This window comes from Lingula anatina, chromosome 2 (genome assembly GCF_051362555.1).
Source record: "Lingula anatina isolate TDL-2025a chromosome 2, LinAna3.0, whole genome shotgun sequence".
Taxonomy (NCBI): domain Eukaryota; kingdom Metazoa; phylum Brachiopoda; class Lingulata; order Lingulida; family Lingulidae; genus Lingula; species Lingula anatina.
In genome coordinates, this window is record NC_141768.1 from 1,814,799 (window position 1) to 1,835,727 (window position 20,929).

The window sequence follows — 20,929 nt, forward strand, 5'->3', positions numbered from 1 at the left end:
AACATGGAAGCAATTATGGGGATTCTGTTTTATAGTCTAGCATACCCAAGAATTCGATTTCAGTTACTTCTTGTCATACTAATGGTGCCATTATTTACTTAACATTATTCATCTAATATTTATGCATGCATTTTCCCCTGTTTTTCTGTGTTTTTTACCATGCAAGGTTTTCTGAGTGTGAAACTCTGTCTTAAAATTTGTGAGTCTAGGTCTCTACTTATCTATTGCTTTTCAGAAATTCCTTCCAACTTTACAAGTTAAAAATGTTGGGGGTTCCCTTTACATTTGACTACGAAAAAATAGTATTTTTTCTACCACTTTAGGCTGGCTTGATGGTTAAGTGATGTACTGTAGTTTGTTGGTGTTGGATCGGGCAGATTGTTATTGAGATTGCTGGGTGGAATGTGGTCAGGGTACGGTGTACGTGTTACTGGGTCTTTGTACTGTTTTAGCCTATCAGCATTTACAGGTGCACGAGCTAATTTATCCGTGTTTGCATCCCTAACCATGTAAGTGGACTCACCTATCTATCATGTGATCAATGTATAAAGGCCCTTTGTATTTTTGTGTGGGCTTTGATGAGTGCCCGACTGGTGTGTGTTCATACTTAACAAGGACTTTATCTCCTACATCATATGTGGGCTGCTTAGCTTGGGTTTGCTGTTATTTCGCTCATTCCTTGAAACAGTTGATCCAAAAGTATATCGTCATCATCTGAAACCATCTTGACAAAGGGTGTGAGGATGGACCTTGTATTGCGTATGTAATTTTGCTCTGGTTGTATTGCCTCTGGCTTCAAGAGACATGTCTTCATATGCTTCCAAAGTGATGATTTCAAATAAAATCCTAGGCAATATTCACAGGGCAGATAATTAGTGGCATGGTGCTGATTTCCTTTGTTTATTCCCCGGGCAACAACCAGCTTACCTTCACCCTCTGCAATTACCTTTATGTTGAGGAGAAAATTGCCTTTATTTTGGACCTTCAAAAAAATTTTCTTTCTATGGATTTTGGTGGAAGAAGAAGCTTCTTGATATCTTCTTTCCTTGCTGGACAACTGAGTATAAACAGTTACACTTTCCCTCTGCAGTATGTTGTTTTCCTTGACGAAAGTGGGACAATCTCTCAAAGACTGTTTTTTAGCCCGATAGAATGCACCCGTCTGCTGTCTTCTTGGTTGCATAGGAGCCTGCGTCTCTCTTTGGGACGTCTCCATGATGTGCACCTCTGCAGGGCGAGCGGCGTTGATTACCTGACTCATCTGTGCGCTGAGAACGTCTATTTTGGCTGTTACCTCCATGAGGTCCATGTTCTGCTTTATGCTGGAGGGCTGTACCGCATTCTCAGCCAGCCTCGCCTGTGACATCAGTTGGTCTAGGTCACGTGGCTCCTGTTGTACAACAAAGGGACGGATCTGTGGCAATAGACCGTTCACAATTGCTGTTAACATGATTTTTTCATCGAGTTGTGCTAGTTTGGTGTCATGCCTCATGGATGGGATGTAATTTTGGACGGGTTACCCTGGCAGTTGCTGCCTCTTAAACAGTTTTGTTGTTATAGACCAAGTTTCCGTGTTTCTTGGCCTATGTCTGTTAACAAATTCTTCTTTGAGGCTTCTACATTCCTGTTTCACTTCCTCGGCCAAAGTTTCGTACCAGTCCAATGCAGCAGCAGTGAGTAATAGAGGAAAAATGGAAATAATTTGGTGTCCTTGTATAGAATTTGTTTGCTTGTTTTGGCAATCTGTTGGATTTTCTCCTTGCATCTAGAGCGTGTAGGTAGCTGGATCAATTTCCTCCACCAGTTATAGTACTGCTAATTCGCCTGTATTATTAATGAAGAACATATATCTTTTTGGGAGCCTAAAAGATTTATTCGTATATTCTTCCTTTCCAGTTACAATGTGTTCTCTTTTATCCTATAGAGCGTCATTCCAATGTCATGATGTATCACATTCTTTCTACATTACCTTATTTGGTAATGTAATAATTCCTCAGCTCTTACACAATGTCTATGATTATCCATTTTTCCATAACTTTCCATCATTACGTCATTACTAAAATGTAATCATTCTCTTATTAGGCAATGGTATGATACTTGACCGTAGGTCGCAATTTCTATTAATACAGATTTTTCATTGTATCATCCTGAAGAAATGATACCTATACTCCTTTATTCTTTTTTTTATTGTTGAACAACACATGCACTCTTTAACTCTCTTATTTACACTGTTTAATCTCTTAACGTTCCGCCTGGCTGCTGAAATATTTGGACCTCAGGGCCGGTTCATCTCTTTGCATAGGGGATTCCTGTGAATGAAAATATTCCTCCCCTCCAATTGAATTCATGGGAAAAGCAGGTGTACTGGCAATATTTGGGCCTAGATTTGAGTTTGGGTCAGGCAAACTAAGAAAATTAGGGTCAATTTGGTTCCTTTGAACCTCTGGACTAGATGGAAAAAGTCCACCCTCTGGTGTAGTTTTGAGATAAGTGCTTTAACTAGTCTCATATTCTTTTGCTCAGCCTGAAAGGGATCTGTTGTAGTATTCAGAACAGTCGGTTTCCTTTTCCCTGAACTAAACAATTTCTTAGCAGACTGCCACAACCAGTTTTGACCCAACTTTGGCATCCATGATGACCCAGATTCTGCTGACCTAGATAGATGGGGCTTTAGGAAAAAAATCTATAACACCTGGTGCAAGAGGAGATAACTGCACTTCTAACCATTCTTCTACTAATTCTTTTAAGTTACCCCTTTGAGCCCTTAACAAATACAACATTCATGCCTGCCCTGATGTAACACCGGGTATGTGTTGAAGTTGAATGTCGGTGACATAATTTATTTAGAATTTATTCACGTGACCCGCCATTTTGTGAATTGTGTTCACTTTTGTACGAAACTCTAACAAAGACCGAAAACAAGATTAAAAAAGTCAAAATTACCTAAATAATGCTCTTACACTAGACAATAATACTTACCAGTACTTTTACTGACAGTAAATTATTGTTATAATGATGTAGTTATAGCGTTGACCTAGTAAATTGGAATCCACGAGTGATGGGCGCTTTCACCACTTACACTCGTGACCACTCAATTTTTAATTTTTTCTGGACTGATGCTTTTAGCTATGTGAGTTCGTGCTTCCTCGTCGCCAATATAGAATTCCCTTTGGATTCTAAATAAGGTAATAGTAGAATTTCTTACCTTAACAGCTCTTTAGCTTGACCCGAATCGTCACTTCTATGAATAGCACGTCTCCTCATACAGAAGTATGGCATATATATCTCTGCCGGTCTCACTCTCAATTCTGTCATGTGACCTGCCTTTTCAAATCGAGACATAGACACACTCACCGGCACTACAATAGGTATGAAAACGTGCCTCATAGCCTTGATTTTACGTGTCTGCTTGGGCGTAGGCCGAGAATGAAGTATTGCACCTTGGATGGCTCTCCAAAATTTGAGCATGCCTCAAGAATTTAGGTGGACACCATCCCGGGAAAGTAAGTCCTGCCAGGCATCAACCGCTCCAGGGCATCTCCAAAGATGGGCATGCGGGTGTGTGGACAGTCGCTGCTGGAGTAGGCTATTGATGGCTGTAACCTGATCATTGTACCACCAGCGTAGGCGCTGGCGGTACACATGGTTTTAGTCCCGACCCGTATGTTCCGCCGGCTCCTGCGGCTCCGCCGGCTCCTGCGGCTCCGCCGCCAAGTCACCGTTACCGCTTCTCCTCCTAGACGGTAAGGGCCTCCATACCCATCTCTTGGATTTAGGTCACCTATAATCTCAACTCGTTCCACGTAAAATTTGGGCTTTGTCGGTATTGGGGTCTAGGTTTGGCACTCATTGCAATGCACCCTTGTCCAAAAATGGCAAAATTAAATGCTAATTATCTCCCCTACGGAAGGAATTATGGGAAAAAATTCTACAGACAGCTTTCCAAAAGTCATATGTGTAGATTTCAAATATGCCCTTGGATTTGACCTTTGACCTTTATTTCAAGGTCAAACGGGCCAAAATTTTCAAAAAAACAAAATTTTTGCCGAAAAAAAAATTATTTGCGGTCTTATTCAGACACCACACAGACTTAACTAATAATATTAATGGAAAGTGTTACCCTTCGGGTCATCTTTCATCTCCGTGAATTTGGGGTCAATCGGTGCATTTTCACGGGAGTAGCGGCCATAAGATATCGAAACTGAAAACTGTCTCTAATTCGGGAACCGTTAATGCTAGACACCCATTCTTTTTTGCATTTTGTAGAGCATTTAAAGCCCAACACTGGAAGTGGTCTCCGTTTTTTTGTATTTTATACGGTTTTCGAGTTACGCTGTATCAAAAAGTACATATTGGTTGTGAAAGCAAAATGTGCAGTACGGTAATGGATAATAAATTTTGAACTCCGGAAAAATAAAACATAAGGCTTGGCAAAGCAGACAACTTGTGGTCAAAAATGACATTATTTCATCAAATTTGAACATCTGGAACTTCAGAGCACCTCCCATTTCAAGAATTTTGACCAAAATGACCTTTTCTTTATTTTAATTAATTTTTTCTGTAGGAAATTTATGGCACATTATGGTAACTCCAAAATTATACCATTTAGTCCCTTATATCTCCAAAACTGGCAGAGATAGGTCCATAGTTACTATTGAAGTTGAATAGGAAGTCATATACTGGCAATCTAAATGTGACCTTAAAATTGACCTTTGACCTACTTTTCACCATAAACTAAACTTTGCAAATTTTGCTTCCCTTTTATCTCCAAAACTGACAGAGATAGGTCCATAGTCTCTATTGAAGTTGAATAGGAAGTCATATACTGGCAATCTTCATGTGACCTTAAAATTGACCTTTGACCTACTTTTCACCATGAACTGAACTTTGCAAATTTTGATTCCCTTTTATCTCCGAAACTGGCAGAGATAGGTCCAAAGTCTCTATTGAAATTGAATAGGAAGTCATATACTGGCAATCTACATGTGACCTTAAAATTGACCTTTGACCTACTTTTCACCATGAACTGAACTTTGCAAATTTTGATTCCCTTTTATCTCCAAAACTGGCAGAGATAGGTCCATAGTTACTATTGAAGTTGAATAGGAAGTCATATACTGGCAATCTTAATGTGACCTTAAAATTGACCTTTGACCTACTTTTCACCAAGAACTGAACTTTGCAAATTTTGCTTCCCTTTTATCTCCAAAGTTACGCTGTATCAAAAAGTACATATTGGTGGTGAAAGCAAAATGTGCAGTAAGGTAATGGATAATAAATTTTGAACTCCGGAAAAATAAAACATAAGGCTTGGCAAAGCAGACAACTTGTGGTCAAAAATGACATTATTTCATCAAATTTGAACATCTAGAACTTCAGAGCACCTCCCATTTCAAGAATTTTGACCAAAATGACCTTTTCTTTATTTTAATTAATTTTTTCTGTAGGAAATTTATGGCACATTATGGTAACTCCAAAATTATACCATTTAGTCCCTTATATCTCCAAAACTGGCAGAGATAGGTCCATAGTCTCTATTGAAGTTGAATAGGAAGTCATATACTGGCAATCTAAAAGTGACCTTAAAATTGACCTTTGACCTACTTTTCACCATGAACTGAACTTTGCATATTTTGCTTCTCCTTTATCTCCAAAACTGGCAGAGATAGGTCCATGGTTACTATTGAACGTGAATAGGAAGTCATATACTGGCAATCTAAGTGTGACCTTGAAATTAACCTTTGACCTACTTATTATCATGAACTGAACTCTGCTAATTTCTTTCTCTTTTAACTCCAAACCTGGCAGAGATAGGCCCATAGTTACTATTGAAGTTGAATAGGAAGTCATATACTGGCAATTTACTGTGACCTTGGAATTGACCTTTGACCTACCTTACGATGAACTTAACTTTGATTGTACCATTTTTAGTTATATATATATTTTTTGCATATTTTGAAAATTCTTGTTGATTGCATATTAACAGCTTGTCAAGCACAAGACTGGTGGCTGTGTTCCTTATTTTGTATATGTGGGGGTCTACACGAATGCGCTTGCTCCAGCTGGTGGTACAATATTCGGAGGCGGTATCGCCTCTCTGATCCTCTAGTTAAAATCTTCCTGGTAGAGCAGGGTGGGGATTCTACTGAGAAACCTTGGACTCATCGATATATTTCGGCTCTATCTTTTGGTTATATTCATGCGTCACCACATTAGACATTACAACTTCCAGTCCTTCTTCAAAATCATCGGTAAACTTGATTTCTTCATTCCAAAATTTGACATTGATCTTCTACTCTGTGTTTGTGCACTTCAAGACCACATCCCTTCTAGCCTATTTTCTGGGAGAGCCTTCTCCAGGCAGAGCCACAGCTGACACCTACAATAAAAAGTGTATTAATGATCATATAATATGAAATATTGACAATTCAACCTCCATATTTAGGGATTTAGACCTAATTCAGACATTTTGGTGAAGATCAGTATAAATGACAGATTCAATTCAGTTAAATCAAATTTAAATGAAGTATATTACTTTTTTCTCAACAATATTTTTTATTAAAGAAAATGGATAATCAAATAAAAAATAAATAATCAAATAAACATATAATCATGAACTATCTAGAAAGTACCCCCCCCCCAACACACACACACACACACACACACACACACACTCATCGCCTCCCCCTCGTCTTCTTGCAGCTTGCTCAAGACCACACTCCTCAAACTGAAAGGAGGAAATATCCACATAAAACTGTTATTCCAACTAATCCAAAAAGCATTTACAGCTACTGCACCAGGATCAACTCTCCATGATACATAAGTATCCAATTGAAAATTAAGTCTAGAGGCAAACATGTCAATCTTGGGTTTTTCCCACAGCATTGTTAATCTCTGAAAAATACAACAATCTATCATCCATTCTGTTTGATCATCAAATCTTCTACTTGCTCTATCAGCATCAACATTTATGTCTCCTCCATCTCCGTGTACCACAAACTTGCATAGTCCTATTCATAACAAAAGAGAAGGCAACAAAGACTATCGGTTGTTCGTGATTTGGCCAAACAAGGCCGCTTTTATTATATAAACTCACTATCCTAATAATTTTAACAATAATAACAATGTAGCAAATTGTTGCCTGCATTAAATGCTATGGCCTTAGGGATAAAAATTAAATATGAAATGTTAAATAGGACTCATCATCCCCCTCCCCCCAAAAATGCAGCATTGAATCCGAGGCTACGAGTTAATTTATAAGTGTTAGACTGTCGCCATAAATTAATATTTGACTACGCCAAGCTTCCCTATATCTGTGGAGGGCGGACTTTTAATTTTTTTGTGTTATGTTACCATTATACTTTCCTTTATGATTTATCAAGTATAATGGTGTACCAAGCCTTTATTTCTTTAATTCACCCCTTATCATAATTAAATCTTCTTTCATTTGAAATTAAAATATGAGGCGAACACATTTTTATATAAATGTTTCAGAAATATTGAGAGAGTGCCGATTATAAATGTTTATCTAGCTTGTTAAATATACCTTGTGATGGAGTCGCTTTTACTAGCTCTGACGAACAGTGACAATCTGAGGGCGTTCTTCAAAATTTTGCCTGGGGCGCTTCCATATTTGGAAGTCACACGTCACAGCTGTTTCCGCCTGGATCCATATTTGGAAGTCATAAGTCTTGTACGTCACAGGTTTGGCCGCCTGGAGCTGCCTTTCCCGCCTTGCGCTGAAGTTATCTCGTGCAGACGAGACAAAGTGCCTGACGCGGAGTTAGAAGTTTGAATTGAAAATATCTTGCAGTCGAAGGTCGGTGTCACAATATAAGCACCATTCTGCTTTAAAAACTGATTTTGGTGTAGCCATTGCGCAGCTCTTATAGTGGTATCAGGCATACAGTTTAGCTGTCAAATTTGGCACACGGCAAGCACGTTTATTGTGCACGTGTATATCTCAGGACTACATGTTCTTTAAGAAGCAAAAATACAAAAACATTACTGTGAAATTTATGGCTGCAAACAAGCAGTTAACAATGTTCACGGCCTTATTAAACTTCTCACTTGATGCTCTAAACTATGGCAGTCTTGAAAACGTTTCAGCTTTGCCATATGAAAACTTTCTCCGCCAGCTTAAAAGACTAGTAAGAAAACCAAAATACCCACTCCAACAAGTAATACGAAGACTATCAGAAAAAAATGGCGAAAGAAGCAGTTATAATAATACTTTTGCTCATGCAACTCTGCACAAGAAACATTCCAATGGCCCTCTTCTTCCAGAATTTACAACTTCAGTCCAATATCAGACAGTGAAGACAACAAAATTTGTAATTTGATTGGACCAAAAAGACTCCTGCATTCTTATAAAAGGCAAAATATGTTGTATTAAGAATATCCTCAAAGTGGATGATCAGATTTACATTATCTATCAACACTTTAGAAATGAAGAGGATTTTTTTTATTTCTGCATATTTGTTTGTAGCTATGCGAGGCTGCACGGGTCCCCCCCTTCCATTTCTGAAAAAAAAAATCACATTAATGTTTCCCTCTTCCCTTAGTAGAGCCGCATTTTGCAACCGGTTGTAAAATGCATTCGGTTGCAAAATGTGGCTCTACTGGAGTTAATTTCCAGGCATCTTGCATTCCCTGACATCTGAAAGTTCATCCATATCCACAAAAGGGTCATCATCCAAGGTATCCTCTTTCACTGAACTGGGTATGTCTTCAACTGATGATGAACAGCCCAGAAAATAACACAGATACTCTGATGGGACCTTTTGCAGCATTTTTTTCCACATTCACTTGGTCTATTTTCAAAAACCTCTTCTGTAGTTTGTATTTGGTGATAAGGTTAGCAAAGTCTACTGCATGAAGGAAATATCTGTAAATAAGATGAACAGCCAAACTGGTAACTGGTATCTGTAAATAAAATGAACAGCATGGTGAAGATGCTAGGTAAATAATAAAATAGTATATGAGCAGACTTGTGACAGTAAGGGGAGAGAGAGAAAAAATTATTTCAAAGTTATTTTATGTAACAGTATGTGACCCTTTCAATTTCACTTAGTACCAATTATAAATTTGCTAGTCAGTTAATGTTGTGACTAAACATAGGTATGTCCCTAAATTTCTAAGACAAAAGAAAAATATTCATTTAATTTTTGAGGTTATATAGGTCAATAATTATACCTTCTACTTTTTGGAGGTGGTTCCTTTCCTTGGAATATGTGGTTCACAACATGCTCCTTAACACAGGCCTCAAGCTCCTGTCTGCTCCTGAGACCATTTTCAAGGAAATCCAAGACCTTACTCCTCACCATTGGATCTACAGGTTCACTTTAGCCACCCGTGGGCTCTGCTCGAGCTGCCTGCTTGTTTGTTGGGATTCGTGCCACGTGTTCACAGATCCAGGAATGGGGCCTAAACTGCACTGCTAGCAACACCTGTGCTAGTTTCTTCCTCCACCCCTTGAACACTCTGCCCCATGCCAGAGCCACCTGTCGCAGGTTGTTGGCTTGCTCCATGCAGTCCTTGGGTGCCATCGCTACCCGGTCCACCATTATGTCTGTCTTATGCAAGGGCCAGCTTCTGCCCTCTGCGGTCCACTCCTCAATGTCCACCACTAACTCCTTCCATGAGACCCTCATAAGTTAACCTCCCCAGTTTACTTGTGACGTTCACACAGCAGTCCAATGCCTTACCCTTAAGGCAGAGGCACAGCGCATCCAGGGACATATCACAATCCCAGTCCTCCCTTTCTGTGTGACGTAGGAAAACCAACTTGAAAGCAGCCCAGCTTCCATGTCCATTGAATATTAAACTCTTAGGAGGGTTTACCTTCCTCCTATCCATTGAATCCTGTGTTTCCTCTAGCTCTGTGAGTTGTGCAGCATTCCTCAAGGCCGTGTCTCGTTTAGGAATAGGAGAGCCAATAAACACAGGGTGCTCACCCGGGTTATCTCTCCCCACAGGAGTGCTATGATACACAGGGTGTTTCAAGTAGTTACTATCTCCTACCACTAGGGAACCTGGATGTCCAGGGTGCCTGACCTGGCCATCATCTAGCTATCACCAGTAAAATGCCGTGATTCCCAGGGTACCCTGAGTGACTACCCTCTCCCCTGGGGTCAACAAATGACACCCCCCCACCCCCCCTTGGAAGAGGTGTAAATAGCTCAGGCGTATAAACAAGCCTATCTTGTCCCGTATGACCGACTGCTGCCCCACCCCCCATGGGGCTAGGTGTATGCGGGACATATGGGGGAACAGGAGGACCCCCCCCCCCCCCCCCCCCCCCGATTAACCCTACTAGTGGCACTATTAACTACATCCCTATCCAGACTGTGGGTGAAAAATTGGGCCTATGTTGCTCTCCCTAATCTGCTGTCATCATATAGCTCCTTGGGCTCCATGACCCTCGGGTGCTAGTGACACTTGAATAGGCCTGATCCTCATTACCCTCTGACTGACGGGAATTACCTCCATGGGGTGTATTTCCTAGATACGAGACACTATTAGCATCCTCCTGCGCTGAAAATCTACCGAAAAACGGTTTCTTAGCTGATTACCACAAATGTTCCCTTGTTTTTTACTATGTAGAGGGTCCATGTCCCACTGCACTTCTTGCATTTATTCAAGAGGTACAGGAGGCATGATTAAAAAACAATGAATTTCTTCTCCTTCTCTTGACTGAGGCACTATGTAATGACTGTTCACTATCTTGATTATCAAACTGTCTACCTTACAGCATCACTCATGGTCCCCCCCCCCCCCAATTTCTGTCACTGGCATATTTTAACCACTTGATGGCCTCCTCTGCCTCAGCCTCCTTGATGCTTTGGGATTTTGCAGCATCTGAATTGATAATGTTAAATTTTACTATGTTAATGTGAAATATTTTTACACTTAGTGGAATAAATATTTTTACACTTCAACATAATACTTATTGTAAATAAATTAGTAATCAGACTTGTTTGCATTTTTTGTATATTGGTGAACAGTGAGGGATGTATATGTATGGGTCACTTTCTAGTAAACCATGAGAAACTGAAGATTTGTGGTAAGTTGCACCTTTGTATCCATGAAACTTTAAACAGTCTTGAGTTTTGTTATTGGGTGGATGCCTTTTGTAGCCAACTTCAACTAACACTGAGCCTACTTGTGGTAGTTACTAACATAAATGTTCTAATTCGGGAACCGTTAGTGCTAGAGACCCATTCTTTTTTGCATTTTGTAGAGCATGTAAAGCTCAACACTGGCTTTGGTCTCCGTTTTTTTATATTCCATACGGTTTTCGAATTATGCTGTATCAAAAAGTACATATTGGTGGTGAAAGCAAAATGTGCAGTATGGTAATGGATCACTCCATTTACCTCAAAAAAACTCTCGTCCAACCCCTCTCCAAGGGCCTTTAGCCTATCGTTTGCACTTTGTTGCATGATAGGTTTCCTCCCCTCCATATATTTTAATTTCCCCATCTCTTGACTCATGAAATTCTTTTCAGTTCTTGCGTCTGTTCTTCTCAGTTCCTCACCAAACAAAATTCACACTCAAACACCTCCTTTTTAATCCTCTTCATATTCATACTATCACAAATTACATACCTCCAATTACAAATCACAAACTTTTTTCCTTCTCCAATTTTTTCTACTTAAAAAAAAAACTTCTATTTTACTTATATCAAACCTACAAAACTACATTCAAAATAAAAATAAAAAGAAATTACCGCTTTAGCCAACACTACTTGCTTCTGTTCTAATTTATAACAAATACTCTCCATTCTAGTCACCACTTCATCATATTCTCCTAATCTTCTTTCCATTCTCATCAAAGGGTCTCTTTTTGGTGAATAACCAAACCTTTCTTTTTGAGCAATGCCTCTTTCTTAAACCAAACTTGGCAAAAAGAAAGTATCAGTCTTAGCAAATCAATTTCATTGTGCAAAACTGGATGAAATTGATGGAAAACGTGTACTGTTACCATACAAAAACTAACATGTGGCATTCCCCCTCTCATTTGCTGTCTGGTAACTTTCTTCTGCAACTGCGTTAGGATTTTTAAAAATTATTTATCATAATTCTGGCTGCACTGACTTGACTGAGAAATAATGCAAAGGATTTTGACAGTCACTCTGTTAAGTAAATGCTTTACTTGCAAGGGTGGATGTCAAGTTTGCAGTAGTGGATTTCTTTGATGAAGAAGAGGTAGCAGTTGTGCCAAAATGTTGGCTTACAAAAGATCAAACTCGGTACTATTGGCCTCTGTTGAAGTCGAGCAGTAAGAGGGAGACTGCTGTCAAGCAATGCATCAGCCCTAATCAGACAGATTTTAGATTGTATTAATGTCAGGGTAGTGTATGAGACAGGTAATTTACAACTTTTTGATTATAAATGTTTGATAATCGAATATCTGTATGTTTTTCTGTATACTACATTTCTGCATTTTTGTTTGTAGCTATGCAAGGCTGCACGGCTCCCCCCCCCCCCCCCCCCCTTTAATTTCTGAAAAAAAATCACAGTAATGTTCCCTTCTTCCCTTAGTAGAGCCACGTTTTGCAACTGGTTTACAGGAGTTTATTTCCAGGCATCTTGCATTCCCTGACATCTGAAAGTTCATCCATATCCACAAAAGGGTCATCATCCAAGGTATCCTCTTTCACTGAACTGGGTATGTCTTCAACTGATGATGAACAGCCCCGAAAATAACACAGATACTCTGATGGGACCTTTTGCAGCATTTTTTTCACATTCACTTGGTCTATTTTTGAAAACCTCTTCTGTAGTTTGTATTTGGTGATGAGGTTAGCAAAGTCTACTGCATGAGGGAAATATCTGTAAATAAGATGAACAGTGCTAGCGACACTTGAATAGGCCTGATCCTCATTACCCCCTGACTGACGGCAATTACCTCCATGGGGTGTATTTCCTTGATACGAGACACTATAAGCATCCTCCTGCGCTGAAAATCTACCGAAAAACAGTTTCTTAGCTGAGCGCCACAGCCAACTTCCAAATCCAATCCTTTCTGGGACCCTCTGTTCCAAAAAATGAACCAGCTGCACTACCCACACCTAAACTTTAATTGGGTTGAAAGTCCAGCATTCCCAGGGTGCGGGGAGCTAACCTACAGTACAGTGCATCGTCTACTAACTGTTTATTCAAATTAGCTAACTGCTCTCTCAGCTCACCCTGAGCTTCAGAGATAACTTGACACTAACCTCTTCACTATAGCCTATCTTCATCGTGTCAAGTTACCTCTGGTCACATTTGATTGCCCGCATTGCCCACCAATCAAATTTAAAGCCCGCTCTGACTCATTGAAAGATATAGCCAATGAATGCGAACGAGTCAAAGTGTGCTTTGTTCAAATCCGGACCAATCAACAACAAAAGATAAATTACTGCTTTTAATGACAGTTAAAAATGAACCGTGTAAGGCTATATTTACGGAATGAGCAATGAACGGTACTTCCTAATAATAAAGAACACGGAACATACCTAAGAACGAGTGGAGCCAGGCTTAATATCAGGGACTTGCCGTAACCTGTGGGCAGCATGCAAAATACATCATCCCCCAGAAGATAATGATGCAGATCCTCAAACTGCTCTGGTTTCAATTTCGACATTCTCATATTTTGCAAAGAATCAAGAAGTAACTTAACACATTCTTTTACGTAGTCACTCGTAGGAGACGCCATGCTTTCTTTGTGTATGGTTATGCGGACGCAACGATATACCATTTTCTCATTGGACATCATTCTGGACTTTCAGCGTTTTCACCAAAGTTTGGCGAAAAATTTTGAAACATTGATTTGATTGGCTTATATAAACTAGGTCAAACTATTTTCGTCAGAGGTAACTTAACACGATGAAGATAAGCTATAGTGAAGAGGTTAGTTTCAAGTTATCTCTGAAGCTCAGGGTGTCTCAGCTCTGCTATCTTAAATACTTGGTCTTCCATGAGACCCGGTATCCTCAGAAACTCCCTTACTTTGGCGAGGTCAACAAAAATTCTAGCGTGTGTCGCCATTTTGTTTCTGCTGTAGCGCATGTGCTGATGAAAATTTGAGTTTTTTCTAAAAAACTCCTAAAAACTATCCTAAGAAGTACTTTAAATGCACTCACCAGTCCATGCTTGGGGTTTTTCTTCCAAAATTTAAATAACAGTTACAAAAATTGGTAGCAAACATGTGTAGCCGGGCTAATTATTATTTTGTCAGTGATTGGGATAAATCTAGTCACAGAAATAAAACACAAGTCTCAGTTAGTTTCCAGAATCTGTATTGAACTATTTCCCTGATAAATGAAACACCTAAACGGAGTCCGCTCATACAATTGGGCAGTCTCTCCTTCTATTCTAGAATATAAATAACACAAAAATAGTAATTATCAAAAATACCAAGTTATGTAAGAATATTACGTAATTCAGACGTAATACAACGAACACTAATTGTCTCTTATCCATACATACAACATGAGTGGTACGTGTAACATCATAGGTCGCATTCAATGTACTAAAATACAGGGAGCACACCACACGCGTCAAGGCAATGCAAACCTAAACACAACCGTACTAGCGTTCGCTAATGACCCGTTACAAACATGACCTGAGAAGTATGACATAATATCATTCCCGTTAGAGCACTGTAGGCAACAATGCACAAACTATTACTGTATTACTGTGCTAACAAAAGTACAAAACGCAAAGTATGATCTATGTCGGTAGCGCTTAACGGCATTAACTGGAACTAGACGTTTTAACGTACGTAAGGCAACTTTTACATACCAGTATATTAAACTTGGAACTTAAATTTAAACTATAAAGTAGTAGTTATTTACTATGCTTACTTTCTATTGTTTCGCTGGCTCGTTTACTCTAATTTTCCTCCGTTCTTCTTCGATGAGAAATTTACTACTGTATACTGCTCTACGTTAAAGACAAAATGCGAAATCAGCGGATGAGACTAAAAATAAAGGCATTTTAGTGACCAATAAAATATTGGTTTCGCTCATCAAGGGGATCTGGCCACCCTTGACGTCAGTAAACGCACCAAGCCCTCCGGTTAGCGAACAAAAGGGCATCCGCCACTCAATAGACTTCCATTGTGCTGGTCCGCACATCTATCGCAATACTTACACATGCCAGAGATTCAGTCCGGCTACATGGCCCGAAAACTCCACGGCAGATAAATTCTTCAATTTGTCTCCGTTAATTATGGCACAAATCACCAGGGCTTTGAACTAGCAGGTATAAATATCAAAATTGGTCTTACCTCAGCTGGATGACCAGCAGTCTCAGAGATTCTTCTATTAAACTTTGTATTGGTGTTCAGAGGCATCCGCGCTTTTTTCTCCTTCTTGAACAACCTTCTCTACAACTGCACATGCACACATTTGACTGAGGCACTGTGTAATGGCTGGTTGTCTACCTTACAGCATGACTCGTAGTCTAGGTCTTTGATAAGATCATCATCCATGCAATCATCTGCAGTTTCTTCAGTGTTTTTCACTTGTAAAAGTGTTGTGATAATTTTGGACTGTGTGGCTGCGAAGATTGCCCAGATAGCAAACAGAGGTTGTGCCGACGGCTGGGCCAACGTTGGCAGCCGATGTTGTTACAGAAAACCGGCAGTCAGCCACTGTTATGCCAACCATTTGCCAACGTTGAGTCAAAGTCTTTATGAGCTATTACTAGCGGTGGTTAGCCACTGTTATGTCAAAGATGCCACCCTCTTGCATATTCTAGGAATGTGTTTTTTTCTGCTAAATATATTACCTTCCTTCCTCTCCAGCCTCCTCCTCCCCCCATCTCTGTCACTGACATATTTTAACCACTTCTTGATGGCCTCTTCTGCCTCAGCCTCCTTGATGCTTTGGGATCCTTTGCTTTAGAGGTGTCAGTGGAATTTTGCCTGGGACATCGTCCCTGTATCAATATGTAACAGGACAGTGATTCCTGGAAAACAAGTTTCTGAAAGAAAAAAAAAGTAATAACTTCTAAAGCTATAGACCATATTTCATAAGGCAGCCCTTATACTAGGGGTGTTACATTTTTTTTAAATGATTTATCACTGTGAAAGGTTTGCTTTGTTCCTCTTCACTGCTCTGGTTGTCAAATCCTCACTATGAAATACTGAATCTAAGAAGCCTAAAGATCACTTTTAAATTCTCTTTTTCCACTTGTTTTATTAAACTAAAGGAAAAATTATGAAGGATTTTCAGAAATCATATAACAAATGTATATAAAGGAATTTAAAATGTTGAAATAGGAATTAAAACTGAATATACACTTTTGACCATTAAAACCTTCCATGGAGAAATCTATCATGTATATTCCTTTTAATTTTCTGAATTGTCTGGATGCACAGACCTGTTTTCTGTTAAATTTTGTTTACTTTTTCAAAGTAGTTTACCTATGCTTTGCATGCAAATTATCCCATATTGACATTAATGTATTGGTTTTTTTTAGTCATATGGCACTTAAGGCAAATTTATTTTATTGGTTATAAATGTACTTTTTTACGAAGACTGTTACACATGATTGTTGAAAATGCCATGTTTAGATGGAGGAAGTGTTTTTTTTATGTACTGAGTGTCGTAACAGTGAAAAGGTTATGGGGTTTTTATGTATTTGTCATAACTGTTTTGTAGCAGCATTTTCCAGCTTTGTGAAAATGTTCTAATATGTGAATTACATCTGACTGAAAGTGTTTTTGAAAAATTTTAAAGTGCCTTTAGTCAAAAATATAGTTGAGATTCATCGTAATAATTGTACCACCAGCGTAGGCGCTGGCGGTACACATGGTTTTAGTCCCGACCCGTATGTTCCGCCGGCTCCTGCGGCTCCTGCGGCTCCTGCGGCTCCGCCGGCTCCTGCGGCTCCGCCGCCAAGTCACCGTTACCGCTTCTCCTCCTAGACGGTAAGGGCCTCCATACCCATCTCTTGGATTTAGGTCACCTATAATCTCAACTCGCTCCACGTAAAATTTGGGCTTTGTCGGTATTGGGGTCTAGGTGTGGCACTCATTGCAATGCACCCTTGTCCAAAAATGGCAAAATTAAATGCTAATTATCTCCCCTACAGAAGGAATTATGGGAAAAATTTCTACAGACAGCTTTCCAAAAGTCATATGTGTAGATTTCAAATATGCCCTTGGATTTGACCTTTGACCTTTATTTCAAGGTCAAACGGGCCAAAATTTTCAAAAAAACAAAATTTTTGCCGAAAAAAAAATTATTTGCGGCCTTATTCAGACACCACACAGACTAAACTAATAATATTAATGGAAAGTGTTACCCTTCAGGTCATCTTTCATCTCCGTGAATTTGGGGTCAATCGGTGCATTTTCACGGGAGTAGCGGCCATAAGATATCGAAACTGAAAACTGTCTCTAATTCGGGAACCGTTAATGCTAGACACCCATTCTTTTTTGCATTTTGTAGAGCATGTAAAGCCCAACACTGAATGTGGTCTCGTTTTTTTTGTATTCCATACGGTTTTCTAGTTACGCTGTATCAAAAAGTACATATTGGTGGTGAAAGCAAAATGTGCAGTACGGTAATGGATAATAAATTTTGAACTCCGGAAAAATAAAACATAAGGCTTGGCAAAGCAGACAACTTGTGGTCAAAAATGACATTATTTCATCAAATTTGAACATCTGGAACTTCAGAGCACCTCCCATTTCAAGAATTTTGACCAAAATGACCTTTTCTGTATTTTAATTAATTTTTTCTGTAGGAAATTTATGGCACATTATGGTAACTCCAAAATTATAACATTTAGTCCCTTATATCTCCAAAACTGGCAGAGATAGGTCCATAGTTACTATTGAACTTGAATAGGAAGTCATACACTGGCAATCTAAATGTGACCTTAAAATTGACCTTTGACCTACTTTTCACCATGAACTGAACTTTGCAAATTTTGATTCCTTTTTATCTCCAAAACTGGCAGAGATAGGTCCATAGTTTCTATTGAACTTGAATAGGAAGTCATATACTGGCAATCTAAATGTGACCTTAAAATTGACCTTTGACCTACTTTTCACCATGAACTGAACTTTGCAAATTTTGCTTCCCTTTTATCTCCAAAACTGGCAGAGATAGGTCCATAGTTACTATTGAAGTTGAATAGGAAGTCATATACTGGCAATCTTAAAGTGACCTTAAAATTGACCTTTGACCTACTTTTCACCATGAACTGAACTTTGCAAATTTTGATTCCTTTTTATCTACAAAACTGGCAGAGATAGGTCCATAGTTTTTATTGAACTTGAATAGGAAGTCATATACTGGCAATCTAAATGTGACCTTAAAATTGACCTTTGACCTACTTTTCACCATGAACTGAACTTTGCAAATTTTGCTTCCCTTTTATCTCCAAAACTGGCAGAGATAGGTCCATAGTTACTATTGAAGTTGAATAGGAAGTCATATACTGGCAATCTTAAAGTGACCTTAAAATTGACCTTTGACCTACTTTTCACCATGAACTGAACTTTGCAAATTGTGCTTCCCTTTTATCTCCAAAACTGGCAGAGATAGGTCCATAGTTACTATTGAACTTGAATAGGAAGTCATATACTGGCAATCCAAATGTGACCTTAAAATTGACCTTTGACCTACTTTTCACCAAGAACTGAACTTTGCAAATTTTGCTTCCCTTTTAACTCCAAAGTTACGCTGTATCAAAAAGTCATATTGGTGGTGAAAGCAAAATGTGCAGTACGGTAATGGATAATAAATTTTGAACTCCGGAAAAATAAAACATAAGGCTTGGCAAAGCAGACAACTTGTGGTCAAAAATGACATTTCATCAAATTTGAACATCTGGAACTTCAGAGCACCTCCCATTTCAAGAATTTTGACCAAAATGACCTTTTCTTTATTTTAATTAATTTTTCTGTAGGAAATATATGGCACATTATGGTAACTCCAAAATTATAACATTTAGTCCCTTATATCTCCAAAACTGGCAGAGATAGGTCCATAGTTACTATTGAAGTTGAATAGGAAGACATATACTGGCAATCTAAATGTGACCTTAAAATTGACCTTTGATCTACTTTTCACCATGAACTGAACTTTGCAAATTTTGCTTCCCTTTTATCTCCAAAACTGGCAGAGATAGGTCCATAGTCTCTATTGAACTTGAACAGGAAGTCATATACTGGCAATCTACATGTGACCTTAAAATTGACCTTTGACCTACTTTTTACCATGAACTGAACTTTGCAAATTTTGATTCCCTTTTATCTCCAAAACTGGCAGAGATAGGTCCATAGTCTCTATTGAAGTTGAATAGGAAGTCATATACTGGCAATCTTAAAGTGACCTTAAAATTGACCTTTGACCTACTTTTCACCATGAACTGAACTTTGCATAGTTTGCTTCCCCTTTATCTCCAAAACTGGCAGAGATAGGTCCATAGTTACTATTGAACGTGAATAGGAAGTCATATACTGGCAATCTAAGTGTGACCTTGAAATTGACCTTTGACCTACTTATTATCATGAACTGAACTCTGCTAATTTCTTTCTCTTTTAACTCCAAACCTGGCAGAGATAGGCCCATAGTTACTATTGAAGTTGAATAGGAAGTCATATACTGGCAATTTACTGTGACCTTGGAATTGACCTTTGACCTACCTTGCAATGAACTTAACTTTGATTGTACCATTTTTAGTAATATATATATTTTTTGCATATTTTGAAAATTCTTGTTGATTGCATTTTTACAGCTTGTCAAGCACAAGACTGGTGGCTGTGTTCCTTATTTTGTATATGTGGGGGTCTATATGAATGCGCTTGCTCCAGCTGGTGGTACAATATTCGGAGGCGGTATCGCCTCTCTGATCCTCTAGTTATTATTATTTTATTTAATTGTAAAATATATTTGACATTGTATGGATACTGTAATTCAGTGCTGTAATGTTCAACAAGTTTTTTTTTTTTTTTTACTTACTAAAATGTGCAGTTAAGTGCTTGAATATTGTCTTAAGGACATCGCATTTTGATATATTTAAAACGAACTGATTGTGTTAAATTGTTTTTGTTGCCATGGTTTTAATTTGAAACATTTTTGCATGGTATTACTGCTAGATAAGGAATCAGGGGTAGTGTATTGGTGGTTGAAAAAAAAAACGCTAAACCCATTATGAATATTCCTTTGATATGAAATCTTTTATAAGTTGATCTTCTGTTTTGAACATATTTTAATTGTTATTTGGAGATGTTGAAGAAATAAAGAATTGAAAATTATGACTTAAGAGTTATGTGCTCACTGAGCCACTTAAAGGGATAATAACTCTTCGTTTTGGCCAAAAAATGAATTTTCCTGGAGTAAATAACAACTTTCCCATACTTCCCAATGGTTAATGAATCCATTTTTACATTCAAAGTTAGTCCCTGGTTTTTTTCTAAAAAGTTTGGTTTTTTGTTAAAATCTCTTGAAGTCATAATAACTCTTTGTTTTGGTCAAAAATTGGATTTTCCTGGAGTAAACAGCAAATTTCCCGTACTTACCAATGGTCAACGACCCCATTCCTGCATTCATAGTTAGTCCAGGGTTTTTTTTCCTAAACGGAGCCCTCTCTGACATTGCATAGTCACGCGACATTGAGCGATAGTTTCTAGTGACCTACTTATAACCGCGGGAAAAGCAGACAACAACAACGCTATATAACAATAATATAAGATTCATAAGATATATCCATCTTATTGCTCAAAATGTATTTATATCTACAATGTGTGCAATTCTGGTCTTTTTGTTATCCGACGCACTGTACAAAAACTCGCAACTTACGTCTGTGTATTGCATCAGGGGTTTGGCGCCAGATGTTATTCTGGTCTCGAATGAACGCGAGAATCCGCGTGACACCTTAACGTCATTGGCAACAGAAGCCTTGACGACCGGGAAGAAAGG

At 38.7% G+C, this 20,929-nt stretch overlaps 1 long non-coding RNA gene across 1 annotated transcript in view; it reads left to right on the forward strand.

The window, feature by feature from the left end:
- The window catches only part of LOC147763314 (uncharacterized), a 102,595-nt gene extending 82,330 nt beyond the window's left edge, over positions 1–20,265 (forward strand). Inside the window, exon 2 of the long non-coding RNA XR_015332942.1 lies at positions 17,308–20,265. This is a non-coding gene — a long non-coding RNA (uncharacterized LOC147763314). The remainder of the gene's footprint in view (positions 1–17,307) is intronic.
- Positions 20,266–20,929: the final 664 nt, after the last annotated feature.